Raw genomic sequence first — 20,555 nt, forward strand, 5'->3', positions numbered from 1 at the left:
ATTCTACCCATTACTACAGCTATAGAGGAACAACAGTCAACATTCACCTGAAACTCCATATTCTTCACATGATGTTTCCATCTGTCCTTCTCTGCAAGTTTCACACCACAAGAAGTCTGTTTTGGACTCTGATCTTATTTCCTTCACAGCACATGAAAGTTTGTTTTATTTGTTTTTTTCCCAGCAACATATCCTCTGTTTAAAACAGAAGTGGACGTTGCTCAAATTTATAGGTTCATAACAGGTTCTTGAAAGGTCGGGGTTACCATACATTTGAAAATGTGTGCAACTGAGAATTCTACATTTTTATGTACAAATAGAAATAGCTGCTCCTTTGCTGATTATAGCAGTGCGCTGGGGGATTTTCACCCTTTCCGGCGCCTGCTATGAACCTATAAATTGATTGAGCAACTTCCACTTCTGTTTTGTTTGTTTGAGTGGCATGTTTGGCAACAGTAGCTGATGAAGAGTGTTGTTGCTGTTTTGCCATTTGGAGGACTTTGGGGTACCTCTTGGTAAGTTGGTGCTAAACTTAAAAACACATATTTATGGCCCAAAATAGGGACCCTCACTGTTTAGAGTTAGGACCACCCTATTAGCAAAAGTGTCTTGGCTGGGCGGGGTTAGCCCATTGACGTGATAGATGAAGGGATGAGAGGCTGTGGCTTGAAACAGAGTCTGGGGACTGAGGTAAATAGATGTTCAGAGGCAGAAGAACAGATGGAGTGAGCAGAGTTGTGGTCAGAGGGATAGCCTGGGACTTGTACACAACTGACTGTGTGGTACAAGGAAGAATTCGGAAGTGTAGTCAGAGAGTGTTTGCAGAGGTCTGCTACACAGTAATCAGTGCGGTACATAGGAGAATCTGGAGCTGTGGTCAGAATGAGTTAGCAGAGGTCTGGTACACAATATCAGCATGGTACAAAGGGAAATCCTAGGACGAGGTCAAGGTAGCCAAAGATCATGCACAGTGAGACTTGCTCAGAGGCAAGGAACACAGAAGTCAGACACTGAGGTAGAAATCCTATTGCTATGACACAAATTCAGTGTCAGAGCAGTTCTTATATAGAGAAAAGAGATTCAAAATCCCTGCCTGCGGTCACATGGCTGTAGTCATCAGAGCTGCCCGTCTGGAAGCGACAGCGTGGGTGGCAGTGATTGAGCGTGGATCAGTTAAGTTTCTAACAAAATGTCTAACTCTATTCATTCATACCACTCTCCATCAATTGACCTCTGCCTGTTTCTGTAGCCATCTATGATGGATGCCCTATTATGTTCCAAATGTACTGTGTACGTAATCTTTGAAGTTTTGTGCTATGGGTGCAGGCCAACTTCGTTTATTATCATCATCATTTATATAGCGCCAACAAATTATGTAACACTTTACAATTGAGTATCTCTCTTCTTGTCTAAATATCTACTGACTGCTGACTATCTAATAAACTATGCTTCTTATTGCCTCTTCACTCTCCATGATGCATGCTGTCTAACGTTCCAAATTTAGTGTGTGTAGTGTTTCAACATTTTTATCTTTTGCACCTTACCATCCCTACTCTACAGTTTTTGTTTATTCATTTATCTAATGGGCTTGCTTCAGTTGGTGGCATGGCAGATGACATTTTTTTTTTGCAGCCACTGCGATGTTCTACATGTGGCCGCTGAATATCAAAATGCCTAGAAAAAACCCTCACACGCAAATACCCTTTTTTCCCACTTAATATAGATGTCACTGAATGACCCTTAACAAGAAAAGTTTAGAATATAAAAAATTTTTTGGAGGGGTTCTGCTGCTGACCCTTTCACACAAACACCCAGTTTTTTAACACTTAATATTAGAGATGGTCACTGACCCCCATGTTTTGGTTTTGGATACGGTTTTGGATCTGGATTACCGTCGTGTTTTGGTTTTGGTTTTGCAAAACCGCCATTGCGTGTTTTGGTTTTGGTTTTGGTTTTGTTTGGTTTTGTTTTGCTATTTTGTTGGAAAATCAATGTTTTTGGGCCTAAAATAACCCAATTTAGTGCTCCAACTGTTTTAGAGATAAGTAATCTAATTGTAGAGGTAATAAATCATCCAAAAAACAGTTTAATTCTTCGTTGGTAGGCCATCATTTATTCTACACACAAAACAGATTGTCTTCCTCTCCATCTATGCATATTGTCAATGCAGCCATCGTCTTTGGATGTATATTACACCCTACACTTATAGTTAAATATGTAAAGAAATGGAAAAAGGCAGTTTGCTTTCTGTCTCTATAGACCCCCCTCCACTTGTTTAAAAAACCAAAAAATTCAGCCATTATAGACTGTACAATATTAATTAAAATGGACAAAGCCAGTTTGATTTCTGGCTTTCTAGGCCCCCCTCCACTTGTATAAAATACCCAAAAATTCAGCTGTTATAAACTGTACAATATTAACTGACATGGAGAAAGCAAGTTTGGTTTCTGTCTCTCTAGGCCCCCCTCCACTTGTATAAAATACCAAAAAATTCAGCCGTTATAGACTGTACAATATTAAGAGAAATGGACAAAGCCAGTTTGGGGTCACTCTGTCTATGACACCCTACCCTTAAGGATAAATTTCCCAGACAGCAGCCTTTCAAGACGGTACGTGATATGGAAATGCCAGAAGTTTCTTTCCTCTTTGGGGGTAGATTGCACCCTACACTTACATAGAAAGTTTTAAAAAGATGTTATCGTCATCATCTTCAGCTTCATCCTTACCCTCATCAGTGTGTACGTCATCATCACAGACTATCAATTCATCGCCGCTTGAATCCGCCATTAGAGAACAGTCAGTGCTTGGATGTCTTGGATGGTGAAGGCCTTCCTCGTGGAAGATGTAGTTAATTTTTATAAACATCATTTTCTCCACATTTTTGGGAAGTAACCTTCTACGGCGATCACTGACTAAGTTCCCTACTGTGCTGAACACTCGTTCAGAGTACACACTGGAGGGTGGGCAGCTTAGGTATTGCAAAGCAAGTTTGCACATGGGTTTCCAAATGGCCTGCTTTTCTTCCCAGTAAGGAAAGGGACTGTCTGACATTTCCATATCAACTACCTCTTGAAAGTAATCCTCCACCATGCTTTGCATGTTTATACTCGTATTGGATGGAGTTATGGGCAAAGTGACACATTTTTTTGAAAAATCATTCAAACCAGCCCAGGGGGTAAATGTATGAATCTCCAGATTCTTCATCTCCCATGTGTTCAGCCTCTTCAGCGCTTAAATTTAAAGCGGCGCTGCATTGTAAAGGTAAGTTTCCCTTTACAATGCAGCGCCGCTTTAAAGAATCCGGAGATTCATACATTTACCCCCAGATGTTAAATTGTTCTGGTCTGCCCCCTGCGTCTTCCCTGCTTCTTTTTGGGAAATTTAATTTTTTACGAGCAGCAGCAGCTTGAGAAAGTGAAGGAGGACACGTCGTCAAGCCGAGGCCCAGTTCAGCGGCCAACTTGCTGAGCAATAGCTCCTTGCAAAAGTTCACATCTCGCTCATTTACAAGTAAAGATTCAATGTAGGTTTTAAACCTTGGATCAAGCACAGTGGCCAAAACATACTGATCCGCGTTCAAGATCTTAATAACTCGAGTATCATTGTGAAGCGAATTAAGTACTTGATCGACAAGGCCAACATACTTTGCTGAATTGCTTGCTTTCAGCTCCTCCTTCATTTTCTCAAGCTGCTTTTCCAATAGTCTAATTAAAGGAATGACTTGGCTCAAACTAGCAGAGTCTGCACTCACCTCACACGTCACAACTTCAAATGGTTTCAGCACCTTGCACAGGACTGAAAGGATTCCCACTGTGCAAGAGTGAAATACATCCCCCCTCCTTTCCCAATGTCATGGCTTGTGCATTATGCTTGAATGGCTTTGCGCTGTTCCTCCATCCTCTGAAGCATGTACAGGGTGGAATTTCACCTAGTTACCACCTCTTGTTTAAGTTGGTGGCAGGGCAAGTTAAACTGCTCTTGGAGCTGCTGTAATCTCCTACATGCTGTGGCTGAATGCCTGAAATGGCCTGAAATTTTACGGGCCACCGAAAGCATCTCCTGCACCTCACGGTTATTTCGTAGGAAGCTCTGCACCACCAAGTTGATGGTGTGAGCAAAACAGGGAATATGTTGGAAATCACCCAGCTGTAATGCTCGCACTATATTGTTGGCGTTATCAGAAATGACATACCCTTGGGAGAGTCCGAGTGGTATAAGCCATGCATCAATCACATCTCTCAGTTTGCGTAACAAATTGTCAGCTGTATGCCTGTTAGGGAAGCCAGTGATACAAAGAGTGGCCTGACTGTGACAAATGTTATGTAGTGGTGTACATGCTGCTGCTGTTCCTGCTGGTGAAGGTGAATGACCAACCCAGTGGACTGTCACAGTCATATAGTCTTTGGTTTGGCCACTTCCACTTGTCCACATATCTGTGGTTAAGTGGACAGTGGGCAGAATGGCATTTTTCAGTGCAATCTCTACATTTTTACACACTTTTTGGTATAGTTGTGGAATTGCTTTACAGGAGAAATGGTGTCGCGATGGAATTCTGTAACGCGGACACAAAACCTCAATTAACTGTGAAAAACCAGCTGCGTTTATTGTGGAGATTGGACGCAGATCTAACACCAACATTGCAGCCATGGCGTCTGTGGTTCGCTTGGCGACTGGGTGACTGCTGTCATATTTGCTTCCCCTCGCAAATGATTGTTTCACAGTTAATTGCTGAAATGTAGGACTGCTCATTTTCTTGACCTGCCTCTGGGATGACAATTCACCCCCAGCAGCAGCAACAGCAGCAGCAGTGGGACTAATGCTTTCTTCAGAGGAATCAATAATAGTGCAGAAGTCATCCAGCCTTAAGTGGTATGCCGGGATAACTCCGAGCGCTACTGAGGATATTGATGAGGATGGTGTGGTGGGTGTATTTTGTAGCCATCGGGATGTCGGTGAGCGGAGGGTCTTAGCTGATGATGGAGTGCTTGAATTTTTTTGGGAAGAACTTTCAGCTTTTCCCAACACTTTGCCATGAACTCTCGTTAAATGGCGTAACATAGACGAGGTTCCAAGATGGTTAAGGTCCCTCCCTCGACTGACTGTGGCTTGACATACACTACAAATGGCTATACAATTGTTGTCTGGATTTGGGTAGAAATAATTCCACACATAAGAAGTGGAATTTTTTGTTTTATATCGAGGCATGACAATGGCCTTTTTTCTGTCACATGCCAGAACTGCTGCCACTGGTGCAGGACTTACACAAACAACCTCATCCTCATCAACATCCTCATTAGCGCCCTCGTCGCCTACACAAATCTCCCCCTCATCCTCTTCTAATTTCAAAGTGGCATCCTCAATTTGGGTATCACCGGCTACACTCGGGCTATTAAGGCACACATCAGCAGAATGCTCACTATTAGACATCCCACTGTTGGATGGACTCTCCACAGGGATTGTTGTCATTTGTGAATCAGAGCAAACATTGTCCTCTAATGCCTTACTGTTATCTTGCAGCTCGGCTTTGACGCGTAACAGTAGTTGTGCACCAATTGTAGGTTGGGTAACTTTTTTGGATCTACCACTAAAAGCCAAAGGTGAAGGCCTCATTCTCTCTTTGCCACTGAGTGTGTAGAATGGCAATTTTGCAAAAAAATTTTTATCGGCACTTAACTTTTACTCAGTAACACTTCTTTTTCGCTTCAATACAGTAAATTTTTTTGGGGTTTTCTTTATTTGCACTGATTTGGAAACACTCTGTAGTTTGACATCGCCTTGGCCAGATGACGTACTGGGAACACTAACATCAGGACTGTTGACAGAACCTGGTTGCTCATTCTGATCATATGTGGACTGCTTTGAATCCATTCTGATCGCAAAGCACTGGGGAGTGCTAAAAATTAGTTGGTAGATACTGCTGACAGATATGACTTTTGACAGCCAGAAATATTTATGCACAATTAGGGAGGACACCCCAAAAGCACTGGGGAGTGCTAAAAATTAGTTGGTAGATACTGCTGACAGATAGTAATTTTGACAGCCAGAAATATTTATGCACAATTAGGGAGGCCACCCCAAAAGCACTTGGGAGTGATAAAAATTAGTTGGTAGATACTGCTTAAAATTTTAAAATAAAAAAACTATTTTTTTCTGGTTTCTGCTGCTAACAGTCATACAGTAAAAGCTCTACAAAATATAAATTAGTTCTGAATCATGTCTAACCCATATAGTACTATATATGGAAACATTGATCTGCAAAGTATCAAAGTACCCTACCAGTCATGACTCGGTTTCGTTCAGAAACCAAAATCTCAACTCTGTGGGATTCTCTATGTATATGTGTGGATATAATATATATATATATATATATATATATATATATATATATATATGCATTTATAGTGCCACGCAGCTAGTACCATATACAATATGGGATATACCGAGCGCGGGCTTATTGCTAAGCAGTTGGTACCATATATAATGTGGGATATACCGAGCGCGGGCTTGTTTTTTCTCTGGTTTTGTTTCTAACTATTGCCTTATTGTCATAGCAGCTATCCATCAAGCCTATTGAAGGCACATTTGGGTGTGGCTCACAAGCCAGCCCTTGCTAGATGTAAACCCCTATACCTGGGAGGTGAGTGCATCTGATTTTAACTGCACTTTAATGGTGTTTAAAGCATATAGGTCAGTGTAGGACCTGCATATAATGAGGTGCCCTTGATGATGGGCTGCAGGCTTAAATGTTTTGATCAAAATATGAATTAATACCTCATGTTTCATTTTGCTAGACACACACAGATATGCAGTGCAAAGGATAAGTGCTGACAATTGTCTTTTTGTTTTGTATATATGTATATATATATATATATATATATATATATATATTTATGTGTGTGTGTATTAAATACTAAATCTTCATTATGGGGTTCTGTTCAGCCAAAGCTCGGTATATTCAGAAACCAGGCTCTAGTATGTTGCTCCAAATTTGGATAAGCGCTTATATAAATAACCATTCATAAATCAGGACTGAGGAGGATGGCTGTGGGGAATATCATCTCTCTATTCCAGTGAACAAACAAATCTGTAAATTAGCAGCACCACCATGTTGTGAGCGACAGCAACACCATGATAGTGCTGAATCTGCAGGTAACCACAGGATATGATGGCATACCATGTCTGTATTGCGCAAGGAAAACGTCCATTAAGGTTTCTGGCTTAATCATCGTATTTCATTGCTTTTTGGAGTTTGAGTGGAAGAGTTTCAATAGTTTTCTTAAATTTGAAATTGTGTATAAGTGTAAGGAACCTTGATCGGAAATATTAAACCGTAATTTGACGTCATATAAGAATCACTTGGCCCATCTAGTTTCCACAATTTTTTTTAATCCCTTATAAACAAGCGTGTTTAAATTGTTCTATTATATTAACCTCTACTACCTCTGTTGGATGTCTATTCCAACTATCCACTACCGTTTTGGCAAAGTAATTTTTTCTCAGATTTCCTCTAAACCTAGCACCCTCAATTTCCAGTGCATGTCTTTTTCTCTCACATATCCCACTGCCCATCAGCTGTGTGATCGAATGCACACATGCTACCACCAATTGCACCAGCTTTTTTTCTCTCGTCACCTCCTGTGTACCAGTCTCTCTCACATGACACCCCATTCTTACCAGCTTTACTTTCACATCTAACATCACTGTGCACCAGCTTTATTTTCACTTCTCACCCCCTTTCCACCAACGTTTCTCCCAAATGTCACCCTCTGTGTACCAACTTTTGTCACACGTCACTCTATATGCCCACCAACATTTCTCACACATTCCATCAAATATGTTCAACTGTTTTTATTGTCATGTGCCGCCCCACATGCCCACAAGATATTCTCTCACATGCTACCCTGTATGTGCCACACTGAGTGGTTCAGTATGTATGTATGCTCTGGCAGACAATGGTGGGGTATATATGTATGTATGTATGCTCTGGCAGACGGTGGTGGGGTATGTATGTATGTATGCTCTGGCAGACCGTGGTGGGGTATGTATGTATGCTCTGGCAGACAGCGGTGGGGTATGTATGTATGCTCTGGCAGACAGCAGTGGGGTATGTATTTATGTATGTATGCTCTGCAGGCAGTGGTGCGGCATGCAAAGCCGAATCTGGGCAGGTGTGGGTGGTTCCGTCGTCGAGGGCACAGCTGCCCGATACCTGCCTGTTTGCCCAGGCTCAATCACTCCACGCAGTGCGCATCAGAAGCAGTCACCGAAAGCAGGAAGTTCGGCATTTGGAATACAAAATTGCATTCAGTGTCGATTCTTGCTGTGCTAAACATGGCGGCTCCCAGTTGCAGTGGATAAAGGTTTCGGCAAAATAAATCAGCCGGTAGCGATTTGTTTAATAACCATGGAAATTCAGTGATGTGGAGGGAGGATGTCTAGCGCCACAGGTAGAAAACAATTCTGGAAGACAAACGTCTCTAGTGTACCGGGAAGGTGCGTAACCCAAGAAAATGTTTGCATAAAGAGCAGTACTGTCTGAGGAAGGATCGAGTGTTACTTTTTACAATACTGGATTCCTTCGTGATCAGTAATATTAGACATCCTAAGGCGTGTAAGACAGGAATTGTGCTACATCTTTAATAGATAGAAGCCACTTAAGTGGTGGGTGTTTTTTTTTATATACAGTGACTTGATTCTCCCCTCCTCCTTTAGTGGGCACTATATATTTTGTTGATGTACTGTACATCTCTTTGAGAGATCTCTTCCAGTGTTTACACCCAATACATTTTCATGCTCCCACCCCCCATGGGTGTATATAACATAAACAGGAAGTGAAAATCTATTTTTTTCAGCCCTCATGTTGTACAGTCTTATACTGATTTTTGTAAGACCTGGATTATGTGGTCTATGCATTGTATTTAACAAATACGCTAATAACTATATCACCAGTATTATAAAATATCTCCTACATATTTGTATGTCATCCGTATGTATTGTTAAACAAATAACCATTGCAAATTATTATTAGTACACCAGCAAGGTTAAATGTAATCACACTTTGACTGCAGTTGTGTTGTGTGTATGTGTTTTAAAAAATATATATTTCTGTATTAGTTTGTATAGTTTTGGTAGGTAGTTTTGTTGTATAACTTACATGTTTTGTAGAATAACTTTCAATATGTGAGGAAATGATTGTATTTATGTTGTTGGACTCTGTGGCCAGGCTCAATCACTCCACACAACTCCCTATGTGAACCACAACTCTAATCTTGCCAGCTATATCCCCCACAAGCATTAGGTTCTGATTTTGGGAATGAGTTGTAACCTCCTGGATACAACCTTCTGATCCCGATCACTAAGTAAAGAGCATTACTCTAAGCAACCTCACTGGCGTGATCGCATTCAACAGTGTGATAGGCACGCTCTGATTGGTCAGCATTGTAGCCTTTCACGTCTCTCCATTCAAGTTTTCAGTTACATCCTCTTAGTCCGGGCACAGAGGGGCCAGGGCTCTCTGTGTGCCAAATTCCTACGCTCCATGTTCCCTGTCTTGCACCGCTGTTCAACACCCGGCAGCTGTTGGAAAGCAGGCCAAGTCCCATTTCAAATATGGAAATTGAGGATTTTGGTAGGCAAATTATAATGTATGTATCAATAAGATTGAGAGGGAGATGTGTTTTACAAGGGAGAATAGTTTAGTTAGCCCTCCTATAGTCCACAAGCCTGCTGTAGGTATACTGTGACAGCCTATCTAAAGAAATAGTGAGTTAGGTATTTAATATAAGTATAAGTATAAGGTAAGGTAAATATAAGTAAAAATACAGACAGCATTTGATCTATATATTATTATCTATACTATATAGATTTATATAATTATACATTATCTATATCTATCTATCTATCTATATATATCTAAATATGTGTAACAGAATTCTTTCAGTACAGTGCCAACCACACTCCCACATTAGGTTGGCCACACCCACTCAGCAAATGTCACTCCCATTTAGATGTCGATGCCCTGTCTCGCCCAGGGCACTAAAATGTCTAGTTACGGCACTGGCGGTATGTATGTATGCTGTGGCGGGCCTATTTTACTTGAATATGTACGTGACAATAATGTTATAATGCTGTTTACATATATATGCTGAACAGACGTGGAATTTCTTGCAACCTTTAAACTTTTAGCACATCATCAAAGCCACTCATTCCATATTAGCATCTACTTATAAATAAAAGGGCTCAGCATTTAAATTTGAAACAAAGTGTTTACTAACCTGTACAGTTTGAAAGCGTTATAGATATGAACTGAAGGAGTCGCTAGATGTCGCTAGGTGTCCTTGCTCTTTCTGGAGAATGTTCTTATACAGAGTGCTACTCTTACTATCCTACAGATTTGCCTCCAGAGATCTGAACTGGCCATTTAGGATAGCTGCTTTAATACTGCATTTAAACCTCCATTTGAAAGGACCATTTGAAAGAGCAATCATATTTATTTCACTATCTACAACACATAATACTATACATTCTCATACTCTGGGTTTGCACTGCTATGCATTAGTTTTGTGCCAAAAACTAGCAATTTGAGTATAGTTTGATATATATATATATATATATATATATATATATATATAAATATATATATATATATATATATATATATATATATATATATATATATATATATATTGATCTGTACAGTGATCCATTGTTGCCAAGAGGAGTAATGCTATTTGAACAAATTGGAACTACTTGTAGCTGCTTTCCACCACACCTTTTCCTATGAGATAGGGAAAGGTGACAATTCTTATGACACAGCTCCACAATATACTTCTAAATTTGTTGAAAACTTTAGATTTTAGAAGAAAGGTATATATTGTTTTTTGGGGGTACTGCTGCTGACACTCAAGCATAGCACCCTGTTTTTTGCCTGCTCATTAAGATGTCACTGAGACTGCCCCTCACCAAATTTAAAACTACTTTGACTAGAAAAGAGAAATGATCTAAAAATAAATAAATAAATTTGTTTTTTGGTGGATCACAGTCAAACCCTCTTTTTTGCCTCTTTCATAAAGATGTCACTACAACTGACCCTCAGAAGAATGCTTCCTTCACTTTGGTTTTTAAATTAACTAGATCTAATCATTTTTTTTGGGTGTGCTGCTACCCATACACAGTAGCCAGTACTAAATGCTAATGCTAAATGCTCTGACAGACTGACACCCAATTGAACAGCAAACTATTCTAGCTGACTGTTTAGTATAGAAATAAACTGCATTAAAATAATCACAGCTATTGTTTTCTATTTAAAAATCTCTATATCACCCTGTCTAATGCTCTAGTCACTCTTTATACACTATTTTAGGAGTACAGCCTGCAAGTCACCTTCCTTCCTTCATGCTGTCAGTTCTAAAATGGCAGATGAGTACAGGGGAAGGGCTATATATATATAGAAGATATCGATCCAGAAATCGCGAGAGTTTTATACTCAGATCTACAAATCTTGTATCTGTCGGATTAAAAGTAACTGAAGACAAAGTCTCTGCACTCCTCTCTTCATCTCACCCTACAACCTGTCCCCTCGATCCTATTCCCTCCCAACTTCTCTGCTCCTTCTTCTCAACTGCATGTCCACCTCTATCTCACCTCTTCAACTTGTCTCTCTCCATTGGCACATTTTCATTTTCCTTTAAACATGTGCTCATCTCACCAATTTTAAAGAAACCATCTCGATCCAGCCTCTCTCTCCAACTACCGCCCTATTTCTCTCCTCCCCTTTGCTTTCAAACTACTGGAGCAATCAGTGTACATATGCCCGTCTTACCCTCTTCTCCTACACACCCTTCACCCTATTTACCTTTGTGACACAGTTCATTCCTGGTTCACTTCCCACCTATCGAACCACTCCTTTAGTGTTTCTACCTCTAGCACATCCACCTATCCACTCCCACTATCTGTTGGGGTCCCACAAGGCTCTGTTCTTGGTCCTTTACTTTTTTCATTATACACCTCTTCTCTTGGGGCACAAATTTGGGCATTTGGCCTCCAATATAACCTCTATGTGGATGACACCCAAATCTATATATCTTCCTCTGACCTCTCCCCTTCTGTACTATCTTGTGTACCAAACGGTCTTTTGCTATCTCCACATGTATATCTGAATGCTGCATAAAGCTCAACATGTCCAAAACAGAGCTTATTATCGTCCCACCTGCCAGAGTCACCACCTGCCCTCAAATCTCCCTCACTGTCAATAACACCACAATTTCCTCAGTCTACCAATCCCACTGCCTTGGTGTCACAATTGACTCCACCCTCTGCTTTATTCCTCACATACAGACTCTCTCCCAGTGCTCTCGACTGTACCTTAAAAACATTGCCAGAATATGCTCTTTTCTCACTCAACATGCCACCAAAACTATTATCCATTCTCTCATCATCTCCTGCCTTGACTATTGCAACCTCTTGCTATCTGGCATTCCTAACACCCTATATCCATGCTGCAAAACTGATCTGCCTCTCTCACCACTCCACATCTGCTGCACCAATTTGCAAATCCCTACACTGGCTCCCTGTGTCCTCCATAATCCAATTCAAGTTACTCACCCTTATCTACAAAGCCCTCAACAACGCTACCCCTGCATATATCTCAAATCTCATATCAAAATACTCTCCCTCCTGCACTGTTAGATCTACTTCTGACCTTCTTCTTGTTTCATCTCTAGTAACTACCTTTCACTCCCGCCTACAAGACTTCTACCGTGCTGCTCCCTACTTATGGAATCCCCTACCATGTGCAATCAGACTTTCCAACAGCCTTCAAATCTTTAGACGCTCTTTGAAAACCCATCACTTTTTTTTAGAGGTGACCTTATCCCAATAACACTATTCACACTAATGCACCCTCACAATTGTCCCAATCTTCACATTTGCTCCTCTTGTTTCAGCTGTGCCCTCTTCCACTTAAAATGTAAGCTCTCTAATGAGCAGGGTCCTTCATACCCTTTGTTTTCATGTCTGCAATTATTTTGTCTACCTTCTATGTCCCTGTTTTATGTATGTACTGTTTTCCCTACTGTATGACACTGCGGAGCACCTGTGGCACCTTACAAATCTACCATAATAATAAAAATAACAATATTTAATCCAAATCCGAACCACTAATCTCATTTTAAAATATATATGGAAACGTATTATAAATCAGTTGCTAATCAAAGATTTCATTATTAATTACTTTCAGGAAGAACATTAAAATAGTCCAGATTTGATGTGGTATATTAACCTTGAAATAGTAGACCGGACTAGATGACATTATAGGGAATAACAGTTTTGTATTGATTTAAAATATTCACTGCTAAAAAGTAGATTTGAAACAAAACCCTCCTCAACTAGAAGAACTGAGACAGCTCAATTCCAGGGACCCCCCACAGTTTGGTAGAAATTGCCCCAGCCAATCCTGCACTGTGTCTTTTGTCTGAATCGACACCAGGCTGGGTGGGTGGTGCAGAATCTGTTTGGATTTCACATCTTCTAGGTTGTGAAGGTGGACAGTAATCTCGTTGGTGGAGTTTCATTCTTCTGTACTATAGTACTGCTACTTGGGGGAGACACTGATGATTAAAATTTACTATTTAGCTGGAAATATTCAATAAAAATTATATTCTTGCAACTAATGTAATTCATGGCAGTGATATTATGCTATATGCATATCTCTTTGAGAAGACTTACACTAATGGATGAATGTCTTAAAGTATATATAATATTACACCATCAAGGTGTATTATATACAAGTATATAATATATAAGTATAAATTGCATCATGGTGTTTGCTATGTGCATACATAATTAGAATATAGTCTTTAAGAATATTATATGCAATTACACATAAAGCTAATAAATAAAGTAAATAAAAAAGTGTGCACACTCCCCCCAAAAAAAGCACCAAGTGCCTGCTTGACCTGGTAGCCAGACAAAATGCTTAATTAAATCTATTTTTAACATATTTACCCACAGTCACTGCTACAGGGGTGTGGGAGTAGCCCAAGTGCTATATTCAGCATGGGGCTGGTTAAACCTTGAGAAGGGGCCTGTATTTTTCTCAGGTCTGATCTCCGTAGGGAATCCAGGTTATGCTGATCAGCCTAGAGATGGTTGTCACAATGGCAGGGGGATCCCATGCTTTGGGTTTCCTTGCTATAGTGCCACCAGCCATGGCTGGCATAACCTAGTGCTGATATTGTTCATTTTGCGATGTCCTGTCGATTTAGACCGTACCAGATCTTGCACTCAGAAGAAAACAGCCATGACAGTTATGCCTCCAAGACATAGTGATTTCTATGCCCTTAGTTTATTTGGAGGGGGCACTAGGCCCTTAGTGTATTTAGGGTACAAGGCCCTTAGGTTTAGTTTTAGCGGGGAGCTTTGCCCTTGAGTTTGGTAGGGCACTATGCCCTTGAGTTGCCAAGGCACTTGGTCCTTTTTAAAAGCAGGCGTAAAGCATTTTTGTTAGTATTACACCAGGACACATAGGGAGGGCAAAATGCCTTTGAAGCAGGACGGCACTAGGGACCCTGTGTGAATGCAGAGGCACTAGGGACCCTGTGTGAGTGCAGAGGCACTAGGGAACCTGTGTGAGTGCAGAGGCACTAGGGAACCTGTGTGAAGGTGGAGACACTAGAGACCCTTTGTGAGTGCAGAGGCAAGTGGCCTTTTTATAGGTCCGGAAGGCCACAAAGTCGTGAATTCCTAAAGGGCACGCTTAGAGGCTGAGGTTCCAGGCAGCAGTCAGAGGCCTGCAGTGCAATGAGGTGTCGGCCGATACTGGTGAATCAGAACAGTAAAAAGGATCCAAGAGTCAGTTCCCCATCAAAGCCTGTGATGAGGTGAACAGTAGGGGGTCCATCGTGAACAAGATACGGTGCGTATCATAGCTATCTCTCGGGATCAGGTGAGTAACTGAGGGGGGAGGGTGGGCTGGGAAGGGAATTGTGGTTTGTGTGACCTTCTTCCTTAGCCCCACTGACTTTTACATAGACAAGAAAAACATTTTTTTATTAATGGCCGAAGGACGGTATGGACTCTTAGGGCCTAATTCATTAAGTCATTAAGAAAAGTAAAGCAAAAAAATGAGAAACTTTGCACCTTGGTAAAACCATGTTGCATTGGAGGGGGAGATAAGTTTAAAATGTGGGGTCAGATTTATAGTTTGGGTAGGGCATGTCCTAGATCAACCTTAAATTTCAGTGTACAAAAAAGCTATCAAGTATTTGTGTGCTACATGAAAAGCAGCCAGTATTGTATGGTGGGATCAGTACAAACCAAAAAAACAGTAGTAAAACCCTTTATATCTTTTTCCTTCTCTCTCTGTTAGAGCTAGTGGGTGTGGTTTAATTGCATAGTTGATACAGCTGGTTAGTGCAAGCTCTACTTAACAGGAGGTAGCAAGCGATTTCATTGAGCTTGTGATTTCACTGCTTTTTTGATTTCAAGTGCTGTTTTTGTTTAAAGTGTGGAGTTAGATCCAATAAGGAGTTGAATCCAGGAAGGGGTTTAATCTGGTAGGTGGCTATGAAAGGCTAGTACTCAAGTTCACTGTAGGCTATAAGAAGTTAGGTTAGCCATAATAAGATGAGTAGTTGCAGGCTTGATGATCTCACTCAATGCATATCTTGTCATATGTATGCACACTTGGAGCAAGTGTTCCAAGGTTTATACCTCTGTGAGAAATGTGAGCAATTGGTCTCTTTGGAAGCCCAGGTAACTGATCTAAAGCAGACCATTGCAACATTGAGAGACATTGCCAACCTGGAGCAGAGTTTACAGCTCACCGTTGATGCGTTAGCTGAGCAGGGTGGAGCAGAGACAGAAGAGGATGCACAGGTAGGCAGCTGGGTAACAGTTACTAGGGGTAGCAGAGGGAGGAAGAGGCAGGCCAGTTCTGAGCTAAGCAATCCCAGCAGATTTGCCAGATTGGATGAAGATACTGTGGAAGGCAGTTCAGAATTGGTAGAGTTGGATGAGACTGCTTCCTCTAGCAACCAGGGGAATGGTCTCTCCAGCATAGAGGGGACCAAAGTTACTCAGGGACCCAGGCAGATTGTGGTGGTAGGGGATTCAATTATTAGGAAGGTACATAGGGCAATCTGTTACCGGGACCGTGCATGCCGAACAGTGTGTTGTCTCCCGGGTGCTCGGGCTCGGCATATTGCGGATCAGGTGGACAGATTGTTGGGAGGGGCTGGGAATGACCCAGCGGTTTTGGTGCATGTTGGCAAAAATGACCGAGTTAGAGGAAGAAGGGGTGTCCTAAAGAATGATTTCAGGGACATAGGTCGCAAACTTAAAGCAAGGACATCCAAGGTAGTATTTTCGGAAATACTACCTGTGCCACGCGCTAGTACAGGGAGGCAGCGGGAGATTAGAGAGGTTAATGCGTGGCTAAAAGATTGGTGTAGGAAGGAGGGTTTTGGATTCTTAGAGCACTGGGCTGATTTCTCGGTCAGTTGCCATCTTTATTGTCGTGATGGATTGCACCTGAACGAGGAGGGGGCTGCAGTGCTAGGGAAGAGGATGGTTAGAAGGTTGGAGGAGATTTTAAACTAGGCTCCGGGGGGGGGGAGGGGCAAGCAAGTATTCATGGGATAGACATTGAGAGTAGTAAGAAGGAATTTAACAAGAGTCAAGGGGGTGGAGAGGGGGGAAAGGGAAGCATAGCCGATAAGGAGTGGCCCTTTTTAAAGCAAAAAGAAATACCTAAGGGGGGCAATAGACTTAAGTGTATGCTTGCAAATGCAATAAGCCTGACAGGTAAAATTGGGGAATTAGAACTAGTAGCAATGAATGAGCAGTATGATATTATAGGTATTACGGAGACCTGGTGGGATGATACACATGACTGGGCAGTCAACTTGAAAGGCTATTCTCTCTTCAGAAGGGATAGAGTAAATAAAAGGGGAGGATGAGTATGTCTTTATATTAAGCCAGAATTAAAACCAAGTATTCAGGAAGTTATATACGAGAATATTGGTGATAATATAGAGGCATTGTGGGTGGAAATATCCAGCGGACGAAAAAGTACAGAGAAGTTGCTGATAGGGATATGCTATAAACCACCAGATATTAGTACGATTGAGGAAGCCCAACTTCTACAGCAAATTGAAAAGGCTACACAACTAGGACACATTTTAATTATGGGGGATTTTAATTATCCGGACATTGATTGGCGTACTGAGACCTGCGGTACAGCTAGGGGAAATAGGTTTCGGAGTACGCTAGAAGACCATTACATGTCCCAATTAGTAGAGGAACCAACTAGGAACCGGACTATACTGGACCTAGTAATAACAAACAATGTAGACGTAATATCAAATATTCAAGTAAAGGAGCACTTGGGAAACAGTGATCATAATATGGTCTCATTTGAAATCAGTTTCCAGAAACAACGGTATAAGGGATCAACTAGGACTTTAAACTTTAGAAAGGCAAATTTTAATATGCTAAAGGAGTCTATAAAGAGCATAGACTGGGACAAAGCCTTTGAAGGAAAAAATACGGAAGAAATGTGGGCTGTCTTTAAAATGTTGTTGGAAACATACACGCATAAGTTCATTCCTATGGGAAATAAATGTAAAAGAATTAAGTCGAAACCAATGTGGCTAAATAAAAAGGTAAGGGAAGAAATGCAAAGGATGAAGCGTGCATTTAAATTGTTTAAGTCTGAAGTGTCAGAGGAGTCCTTCCGTAGGTACAAGGAATGTAATAAAACATGCAAAAAGGAAATTAGATTGGCTAAATTAGAAAATGAAAGGCACGTTGCAAAAGAAAGTAAGACAAACCCCTAAAAGTTTTTTAAGTATATAAATGGCAAAAGGATTAAAAAAGGTATTATAGGACCCCTAAGAAGTGAGATGGGTGAATTGATAAATGATACTAAGGAAAAAGCAGAGGTATTAAACACGTTCTTTTCTTCAGCATTTACCAGAGAGGAACAAATGGCAGGAGTAATACATAAAAATGGAAATGAAACCATGCCATTAATTAATACTTTGTTGTCAGAGGAAGAAGTCCAAAGGCGACTGAAGAATATTAAGATAAATAAAGCTCCAGGTCCAGATGGCATACACCCAAGGGTCCTTATGGAGTTAAACTCGGAAATAACTAGACCGCTATTCTTAATTTTCAGAGATTCAATCTCATCAGGCTCAGTACCAAGGGATTGGCGAATAGCAGATGTGGTGCCGTTGTTTAAAAAGGGGACGAGATCACAACCAGAGAATTATAGACCTGTAAGCCTGACATCAATAGTGGGGAAACTACTGGAAAGTATTTTAAGGGACAGTATTCAGAATTACGTGGTACGCAATAAAATTATTAGTGGGAATTAACATGGATTTGTGAGGGATAGGTCATGTCAATCTAATCTAATTAGTTTCTACGAGGAAGTTAGTGGGAACTTAGACCAGGGCAGGACAGTAGATGTGGTCTACTTAGATTTTGCAAAGGCCTTTGATACATTGCCACACAAGAGGTTGGTTTACAAAATAAGGGAACTGGGTCTAGGAATCAACATTTGTACTTGGATCGAAAACTGGTTATAGAATAGGGAACAGAGAGTTGTGATAAATGGAACATTTTCTAATTGGTCAAAAGTTTTAAGTGGAGTACCTCAAGGTTCCGTGCTGGGACCACTCCTTTTTAATATATTTATTAATGACCTTGGTGATGGTTTAGAGAGTAAAGTTTCTATTTTTGCAGATGACACTAAACTCAGTAAGGTAATAAAATCAGAGCAAGATGTAGCTTCTCTACAGAGGGACTTAAATAAACTGAAGGATTGGGCGGCCAAATGGAATATGAGGTTTAACACAGATAAATGTAAGGTTATGCATTCAGGGATCAAAAACAAGAACGCAATCTATAAATTAAATGGAATTAATTTAGGAGAATCTATAATGGAAAAGGATTTGGGAGTGCTCGTAGACAGTAGACTTAGCAATAGTGCTCAATGTCAAGCAGCAGCTGCAAGGGCAAACAAAGTTTTGGCATGCATAAAAAGGGGCATAGATACAAGGGAAGACAGTGTAATTTTGCCACTGTATAAATCGTTGGTAAGACCTCATCTTGAATATGCAGTACAGTTCTGGGCACCACTCTATAAAAAAGATAATTTGGAACTAGAAAGGGTTCAGAGAAGGGCGACAAAATTGATAAAGGGTATGGAGTCATTAAGTTATGGTTAAGGAAAGGTTAGCCAGTTTAGGCATGTTTACTTTAGAAAAGAGGCGTCTAAGGGGAGATATGATTACTATGTACAAATACATTAGGGGTCAATACAGAGAGCTTTCATGGGAACTTTTTACCCCAAGGACCATACACAGGACACGTGGTCATCCCCTAAGGTTAGAGGAGAGGAAATTTCACAACCAGCAAAGGAAGGGGTTCTTTACAATAAGGGCAGTCAAGATATGGAATTCATTGCCAGGGAAGGTTGTGATGGCAGATTCAATAGATATGTTTAAGAAAGGGTTAGACAAATTTTTAGCGGAAAGGTGTATCCAGGGATATGACCGTTAATTTAAAATGAAGGATAGTAGTGGATATAGGGTAAAAATAGGACTGCAATATTGAGTCTGGGGGGATTTTCACAATTGAAACAGATTGGCGGTTGCTTACTCTGGATTAATTTCAAATATAAGTGCAGGATAGCAGGAGATCCAAAATAGGTTGAACTTGATGGACTGGTGTCTTTTTTCAACCTCATCAACTATGTTACTATGTATATATACCTTCTCTTTTATTTGGTGACTCGAAGATCCCTCTCCTGCTATGCTCTCCCCATAGGATTGAATAGCTAATGCCATCTTCAGATGGGCCAAGATCCAAAAAGCTAAACATTCGGAGCTTGATTGTCACTCACCAGACCGTGAGTGCCTCTACTCTGGTGCGAGGTCCTCCATCGTTTCTCTCTACACCTGTGTGGAATCGTGGCCGCTCGCTATCCTGCCATCTGCGCATGCGCAGGTCTCGCTAGTAGCTTTACCTGTCCATGGAGGTCATTGACAGATCAATTACCTCACCCTACTTAAGGCACCTGCAACCCTAGGTAGGGGCCTGATCTTGAAGTCTCATTCCCAGTGAACTTCTCTAGGTGTGTGCAGATCCCAAACTGCTTCCAGCTTTACTCGTTATACAGCTTCCAAACTGTGTGCAGATTGTTCTTATTACAGCTTCCACGCTGCTCCCTTGTTCAACTCAGCGGCAGTTCCCACACCGCTACAACACTATCATCCTGCTGATCATGTCACAGCTTCCACGCTGCTCCTGACTCCACTCAGCAGCGGTCCTCTGACCGTTCCAACGCTGACATCCTGCTGATCGTGTTACAGCTTCCACGCTGCTTCCCTGCTTAACTCAGCGGCGGTTCCCATACCGCTACAACGCTTTATCTCCCAGCTGATTCCGGATCTACACAACTGGGTATGCGTTACTAACTATTGACTATTATCTATTCTACTCGCATACCAGTTGCATCCACTGTTGGTTATTGCGCAGGGTACAGG

The 20,555-nt window shown here is 41.1% G+C and overlaps 1 protein-coding gene across 3 annotated transcripts in view; it reads right to left on the reverse strand.

Moving 5' to 3' along the window:
* The window catches only part of LOC142099296 (coagulation factor XIII B chain-like), a 341,745-nt gene that overhangs the window by 74,319 nt on the left and 246,871 nt on the right, over positions 1-20,555 (reverse strand). The gene's annotated exons all lie outside the window — the stretch shown is intronic.

This window comes from Mixophyes fleayi, chromosome 8 (genome assembly GCF_038048845.1).
Source record: "Mixophyes fleayi isolate aMixFle1 chromosome 8, aMixFle1.hap1, whole genome shotgun sequence".
In the NCBI taxonomy this organism is placed as follows: Eukaryota; Metazoa; Chordata; class Amphibia; order Anura; family Limnodynastidae; genus Mixophyes; species Mixophyes fleayi.